The sequence below is a fragment of the Cynocephalus volans genome, chromosome 5 (assembly GCF_027409185.1).
Source record: "Cynocephalus volans isolate mCynVol1 chromosome 5, mCynVol1.pri, whole genome shotgun sequence".
NCBI lineage: Eukaryota > Metazoa > Chordata > Mammalia > Dermoptera > Cynocephalidae > Cynocephalus > Cynocephalus volans.
In genome coordinates, this window is record NC_084464.1 from 2,546,633 (window position 1) to 2,555,206 (window position 8,574).

Genomic DNA, 8,574 nt, shown 5'->3' on the forward strand with positions numbered 1-8,574 from the left:
TATGTCTCATCCAATGACACTGTCTTTCTAGAAGCCCAAGTCCAGAGAGCCAGCCTCAGGAAGTCTCCCCACACTGCAGAACACTGTATGATTGTTCTGAGTACTCAGTGCCCCTGTCCCCAGCCTGCTTCTGGAAACTCTGCTCTGTGTGGCCCAGCCCAGGCCCCTCCCCAAACCCGCACAGGCACCCACCCTCTTCCTCCTCACCCTCAGTCTCCGCCTCACTAGGCTCCAGGTGCTCCGGCTTCTCCAGCTGCGCCAGAAGAAGATCAGCCTTACGCTCCACCTCTGAACCTCGCATACTGATATGTACATAGGCCGAAAGAAACTTCAGAGAATGAAATTCAGGAGGCTCGTGGAAATCGGTGGAATAGAATTCCAGCCAGATCTTTAAGACAGAGGACATGGCACTGTGGGAGACAGGTGGGCAACAGCATCAGAGGCCTGGCCTATCCCTCTACGCTGCCCTCCCAAGGCTCCCCTGAGTGAGCTGCAGTCTTGTACCCTCTGCCCGTGCCTGTCCATAGACCAGCCCATCCAATGTCCACCCCCAGTATGGCAGTTCTGGCACAGATGGGCCTGGCAGCCGAGGAGGGGCTGGCAAAAGCCTCCATGGGAGGAGCCTTCAACCACTGATGTGACCACGTTTCCCTTCTTCAGGGAAACCTGACTACCTCCTCTGGCTGTGTCACTGCCCCATCCCTGCTGGAATGACCTGTCCACCTCAGGAGGGTGCTGTCTGCTCTGGGCATTACTCACTGGCACACAGGAGGTGTTCAGCAATATCTGATAAATGAGGAAACAGAGGGAGGCGCTGCTCCCCTGGCCTACCCAGGGCCCTTGGAAAAGCCCAAACTTGAGCTCACACGTGAATGTACTGCCCAAGTGTCTGCATGGAAATCTGCATATCCTTTTGCCAGTGACAGCAATCTCTTGGCCCTGACCACACTCTGCACCCTCAGCACCAGCTGAGCATCCCCATGGAGGCTCCAGCCCCGAGAGTGAGCGGGATGCTCTGCACACCTCCTGCTCTGGCTCAGCACGGGCTCTGGGGGTGTGGGCAGGGCTGGGTGGGAGGTCGTGGGGATGGATTCTCTCTGGGCTCACTCTGCTCTCCAGCCTCTCGCACACCCTATGGTGCCTGGGACCACATCCCCAGCCGTCTTGACTCCTTTCCCTGCAGGGAAAGCCTTGAGCCCTCAGCCCTGTAGCAGGAATCATAAGATGTGTGAGAGCCAGAGTTCTGCCAGCCCCCCACCCACAGGCCCCCGCAGACCACACGCAGTTGTGTGGAGATGGGAGCCCCTCCTTCTGCACCTAAACCCCACTTACCATTTTAGCTGCTCCAGGGATTCGCCATCCCCGTGACAATCAGTAATCATGTTTCCATACCTAGAGGAGGTCAGGAGTGTGTCAAATCTACCATACGGTGGCACTACCTGCTTCTCATGTCTACTGTGACTGTCTCACCTCTGACTAGAATGGAAGCCCAGGAGGGAAGGGGATGCAGTCTCCTCGGTTCATTGAATCATGGTCAGTGCCCAGAAAGTGACTGCACATAGTGTGGCTTCACCTATGTTTGTTGAAGGAATGAACCCCAACCAACTCCTGCCAAGATATCTGGGTGCACCTGAAGCCGCTCTGCCCGCCTCTGGTCTCCCTGCTTTGAATACACCCAGAAGCCTACAGATAGAATCTCAAATTTCCTGTAAAAATGTGAAAACAGTGAAGCCCAAGTCAACGAGGTCAGTGAGGGGGTGACAGAGACTTCCTCGTGGGGGTGTCAGGAATCCTGAATGAGGACGACCGTGGCCCCTCCAGCAGACCTTCCACAGGGCTGGACTCAGGAGCAGCACTTTCCATGGGGGACCCACTGGAGCTTGTTCCTGTGACCACCCACTGAACACAGGAGGAAACTGAGGCTCAGAGGGGTGTGGTGACAGTCCTAAGACTCACAGCTGGGAGGCGGCCTAGTGACACTGTGTGATCCAGGGCCTGAGTGCTCACCTGAGGAAAAGCAGGTGCAGCACATGCCGGGGACTGGCAAAGTTCCTGTAGGTTGACAGAAACAGGTGGACATAAGATTGGTCACCACCCAAGACAGCAGGCACCAGGTGCTCCACCCGCTTCTTCAGGGTGCGTGCCGGGACAGGCCACACCATGTGGGTGGCATCTGAGCTCAATGAAGATGTGTCTTCACTCTAGGACAGGACAGGGGAGAGATACACAGTGACAGCACCGTGAACCCCAAGGAGGGCAGGGGCTGGAGGCCAGTCTTAACCCCAGGGAGGACATGAGAAGACAGCCTGAGGGCCCAGGGTTAATGTACAGGGTGGTGGTTGCCACCCCGGCAGTCCCCGTTCACCCTCCAGCCAGACCTGAGGTGTGAACACACCAGGACCAGCAGGTTTATAAACCCCCCACCCTCTGCCCCTGCCCTGGGAGGGTGTCCCATGTCCCCGTTCCCCACACACTCAGGAGGAGGGGCTGCGGTCACCCAGGGAGGCTCATAGTGCTGGCCTGGCCTTGCCCAACCTCCTCTGGGCCTCCTGACATTACCTTTGGGGACCTCCTCCCAGACGGCCACAGGGGTCGAGGGCGAGGGCTGAACCAGCGCCGGAAGCATTGGACAAGCCTCTCAGCACAGGGCTTCCTGGGGCTACGGCCCCGGGACCTCGGGATACAGCACAACATCTCACTCTGCCTGTGGCCAAGTGAGCTGGGGAAGGGGCTGTGTATAGAATGTGGGTGCCAGGTTACCGAGTTCCGAGTTCTGTTGGGGTCTGTCGTCAAGGAAGTGAAGTCACTTCCTGATACCTCATTTCCTGAGCCCCTCCTCTGTGTACAAGACTGCAAATGCCCCTCTGGGTACCTGTCTGCTGACCCTCCTTCCCCATGAACTCTCTCTATTGCCCACACTTCCACCAACACTGCCTGACCACACCCCTGTGCAAGGCCTGGGTGCAGCCAGCGTCACAGCTCAGAGGAGATACACGTAGGGTCATCCCCAGCTCCTGCTTCTTATCACTTTATGTGACCCTGGACAAGCCATAGTCACTCTCATGACCTCCCCAGTCTCCCCTTTTGCACAGTGGGGATCTTTCTAGCATCTTCTTCCTAGGGATGGCATCAGGCATGTGTGAGAAATCATCTCTGAAACCTATGGCCGGTGTCACATGCAGCTAATAAACAAGACTAGAGATAAAATCCACGACGGTGTGGAAGGTAGCATGGAATACGACTAACGACAGGTCTGGTTCCTGTCATATAATCTTGAAAATGTCACTTTTGCTCTTGGTCTGTTTTCCCTGTCCGCACCATGCGACAGTTGGAATTTCATGCATTCACATACTGCTTTCCTCCATAAAACCTTACAATGGCTTCGTGTGTATTTAGGTTTGGACTCAAGTGCCACATCTCTGTCTGTGTGGTTGGCGACACCTCAGGGGCTCCCCGTGGTCCCCACCATCTGCTGCACACATCCTCACGTAATCCCCTGCCCTGCAGTGTGGACTGGACTTAGTGACTCACTTCTAACCAATACAGTATCAAAAGTGAGAAGATGTCACTTTCTAAATGTCATGGTAACATGCCTGTCTCTAGAGTCTTGTGCTCTGTCTCCTCTGTTCTCTCTGTTTGTATCCACCATATGCCAAGCATGGTGCCGAGAGCTGGAGAAAGAGCTGATTCAGCTGCACCCTGGCTTGGGAGATGATCCCAGGATAAGAAAGAGGAGAAGACGTGCTATCGAGTGGCTGACATTCTAAGAGAGGAAAGGGTAAAGTGATCTAGGAGGCCATCAGAATATTCTAGATTAGGAAGCTACCTGAAGATGGTAGGAAATGAACACCATTTGCAGAGAAGAACCAGAGGCGTTTGTTCCATTAAGATGACGGCAACATGTAACTGATGTGTAAGATGTAAGTAAGTAAGAAATACTATTCACAAATTCAAATCCTATTTTCAAAATCATTGAATGGCAGGGATAAGTGCTCATGTTCAATGCAAACATAACTAGAATTGAGGAAGATTCCATGTATGGAATAACTTTATATCTCCATTAGATGAAAGTATGCAGATATATGATCAGCAATTCTTTTCAAATTGTATAAAATATCCATTGTTGACACAATCAGGATTCCACCCCCATACTTTGGCTTCACACCCCATTTTCTTTACACCAGACACACATCCATTGCTGTGATGTAGATCCATTGCTGTCAACACTATCCCAGCCCACAGCCTACTGGTCCTGGGAGACAGCAACTCTATCACTATATTGTGTGCAGAATCCAGGAAGGGCCTAACTCGGGGGCTCCATAAATACTCCCTGAAGTGCTGCACTTGAGAAGAGTCTATGATTTTATTACCTGGTGCTCTACCTACACATGTTATCACTCTGCATTATGTCATGATCCTTAGTCCCCCTCACCTGACAGTCAGCAACCCAGGAGCAGAGTCTACACCTCGGTCTGCCCCTATTCCAGGCCCCCAGCCCAGCACCTGGCAAGTAATAGGTGCCAAGTACTGATGAATGAATTGTCTGGAAACATGTGAAACAGGATTCATCAAGAATACCCAGATGGAAGGTCACCATGAACATGCTGCCTGATAACCTGCCAGCCCTTTAATTCTGTCTGCCGACCACTTCCTTCAGCCAGGAACTGCCTGGGCACAAAGATTTCCCAGAGTCACCATCCTGCCTTGACTTCTGCCGTTCACTTTAGCCTCCTTGATTGTCCTACTTACTGTGGGTTTCTTCACTCTCAGTCTCAGGGGACACCTCTGAACCCCTAAGGTAGCCCACTGGGTCTTCCTTCTCTGGCCAACACATTCCTCTTGCTTCTGTGCATGGCCTTGATAGCAGTGTCACAGGCAATCCCAGGAAAGTGACACCGCAGCATGCTGACCTTGGGCACCCGCACTAGTCAAGGGAGCCCTCTCCCTTCATCTCCTGCAGAATCCCCCTAGGAATAGGGGATGCAGATATGTACACATGTGTAGGGAGGAAAGGGGTTCTCATGACATCTTAGCTAGAAGATGATTACAAATTTTTTAAACATTACTAGAAAATTATGGTTCGTTTGTCCTGGCATGCAACTGAATGATAAAAAAATCTGTGAAAAATTCTGACACCCATGACAAAAGAAATGATCCAAACAATATGACCATCGAGGTGCTTTTCTTTTATGTTTAGGACTATCATTAAAAAATGTGGTATTGAGGAGCATGTCAACAATATTGGGGGAGGCTCTGGAACGATGCTGAGTAGAAAATGGACAATGATTACTTTTTTGAGAGTTGAGAGAAGCTATTTTGCAGAAAGTGGCAAATGAGCTTGACTTTTAAAAATGAAGAGCATTAAAGCAAGTAAGTTGAGTGGAAAGTAGATGATATTTGGGGGAGGGGTGACATGTTAAGTTACAAGAGGCAAAGAAATGGAAAGAACACATGTTTTGCAAAGGGAAAAATCATTCCTGTAAAACATCAGAATTGGAGTTTTCTTGCTGTTCTTTTTGTGCCTATGTAGTATCTTCTTTCTGCTGTAACTTCCAACTTGGGTTCTAGGTACTCTGTGTATGTGTGTGTTTACAAGAGAGAAATTGATAAACCTTAGTAAGCCCTAGAAAATTCTAGAGGTCTGAAATAAACAGATATTTTTCAAGTTTATTTAATTAAAAAGCAAAACAAAACAAAAACATTGTCATCTGCTCCTATTAGGTAAATAAATATATGATCATATTGGAATCTTTGTGTGTGTGTGTGGCTGGCCAATATAGGGATCCACACCCTTGACCTTGGTGATACGAGGCTGTGCACTAACCAGCTGAGCTACCAGCCAGCCTATACATGATCATATTGGAATAATATGCAACAGAGAGATACTCTGCTGCTATGGAGAATAAGCTGATTGCAAGGAAAAAAGATGCTCACAGATAAGGCAAGGGTAGGCTTTTTGTCCCCCATTGTGGAATAGTACATGGAACAATGCAAATGTATTGAGGCTGGTAATTCCAAGTCATGGGAGGGAAATTAAAATGATGACTCTGGAAGAATAGTTTAAAATGTCAAGGAGTTTGAGGCAGGTGATCAATTTAGTGAAATGACAATTGCTTTAGGAGAGGCTGCTTCTTTGAAAGGATTGATACATACAGCAAGGCAAGGGAGGTGACTGTGCTGCTAAGTTTTTAATATTGCTATGCGTTTTAACTTTAAATATATTTGTGACTTTGCATGTAGCTCTGAATTTTGAGTGTCATAATTACTTAAGAATCTTTTATGGATTTGATTACTATAGCTATCACTGTAATTTGATGAGGTTTTAGAACTACATTCCATTCCTAATTTTGGTTTTATTATTTCCAAGTGCCAAAATACTTAACACAGAACCACCTCTTATTCTATAATAAAAAGCAATGGAGACAAGTTATTCAGTTGAAAAAGATTACTTTTTTTTTTTTTTTTAAAGATGACCGGTAAGGGGATCCTATCCCTTGATGTGGTGTTGTCAGCACCACGCTCTCCCAAGTGAGCCAATCAGCCATCCCTCCGTAGGGATCCGAACCCGTGGCCCTGGTGCTGTCAGCACCACACTCTCCAAGTGCGCACGGGCCGGCCCTGCTCCATGGTAGTTTTAGATGCTTCCCTCCTTTCTTCTCAGAATTTTCATTTTCCCATGTTCTCCTGGACAACTTCAACCCTGCTAACGATTCAAACCCATCACATCTGTCTGTCATGGTGTGGACTGGCGCCCAAGCAGAAGACTCAGGGCCTCTTTGAACTAGGACTTGCATTGACTTCAACTCAACCAAGCTGAGGCGCCGATCTTGTGATTACACTTAGCATGTGCTATGAATGGAGAGAAATGAAGTGAAAAGTGCCTATGAGATGCGAAGTCAAACTTGTCACGTTCCTAGTCCCCTCTCTGGGCTTCTCTCCATCTTCAGCTCCACCTCACTGTTTACCCCTTAAAGAAGCCAGATGCTCTCTAATTCGTATGTCCATGAAACACTTGGTATCAAATAACAGGTATTAAATGACTATTTGGTGGAAGTTCTGTATCCTAAATTTGTAGGTGTCCTTTATGTGACTGACGATGGCATGAATACCTAGTGTTAACAGTCTTTGGTGTGCTCAGCATTAATATACGTTAGGAATTGTCATGGAAACTTGTAAAATTAAAAAAAAATCCAAATGCATGTCATCTGGCCTTGGAGTCCAGTTCTTCAGTACACACTCTGCTGATTTGGGCACCTCAGTCAAGAACCCAGTCAAAGAACCTCACAGAGTCACCCACAGGCCACGAAGCCACAGCACACGAGCAAGACTTTCCCGTGCTGCCCTGTTAACCATGAGCAGATGCCAAGGGCCCCAGATGTTTCAGCAAATCCTCTAGTTTCAGCAAATCCTCTAATATGAAACAGGCCAAAGCAAACAAACAAAAAAGGAAAAAGCGAATTGGAAGAAATAGAGATCATGCAAGGGAAACAGAAAATACCATTAACTTCCTCAGAGTTATAGGAGAGAAACTATTGGACTTAATGACGAAGAACAGACATTGTTAAAGTAGAAGAGGGAGAAGATGAATCAAATAACCATGAGGTCATTTAGAAATTAAAAATATAACTGTTGAAATTTTTGTTTGCTTGTTTGTTTTGTGTGTGTGTGTGTGTGTGACAGTTAAGGGGGTTGTAACCCTAGGGGTGGTGTCGCCTGCACCGCGCTCAGCCAGTGAGCGCACCGGCCATCCCTTTGTGGGATCCGAACCCGCGGCAGCGCCGCTGCGCTCCCAGCGCCGCTCTCTCCCGAGTGCGCCACGGGGCGGCCCATAAGTGTTGAAATTTAAATTAGAAAACAACTCACTAGAAAAGTGAGAAAATAACACAGGGGAAGCCTGATTAGATCAAAAAGACAAAAGGATAACAAGAAAGATACTATTTAAAAAAAAAGCATATAAAAGTAAAAGGAGTAAAAGGGAAAGAGAGAGAGAGAAAACGGAAGTGCGTGTCCGCAGAGCCAGTGTCTGAACAACACGCGCTCCAGGAAGAGCCGCGGAGATGGGCAGGAGGAGAGAACCGTGGGAGAAAGGAGGAAGGGACAGGTCCCGGAGGTCCCCAGAGGTCCCCACGTGGAGAGTGACGATGGGTCCACACGCCGCCCCGCACTGGGGAAGCACAGGGGACACCGTGTCAACTCTGGGTGTGGGGGTCCAGGGGACGGACGCTGCGGAGGAGCCTCAAGACGGAGACCACAGGGGAGTCCGGCCTTCAGCGTCTCGTGCAGAGTCGGTTCTGATCTCCGCTTTTCCTCGTCGAACGTGAGTCCAAAAAGGCGAGGACGGGCCTCTGGACGTTTAGCAGCCCAAGACCATTTGCTTAGCAGTCTATGGGGGGGCGTCTCCCACTAGGAAGAGGACATAAACCCGGACAGGGGACAGGGCCCTGGTGACGGCCACGGGGGATCGTACCCACCCCGACTGCTCGGAGGCTGCAGTGTAGACATCAGCTCCCAGGAGGTGTCATCCAGAGCACCACATGGGTCCCTGAGGCGTTCACCTGTGGTGACAGCAGCCGC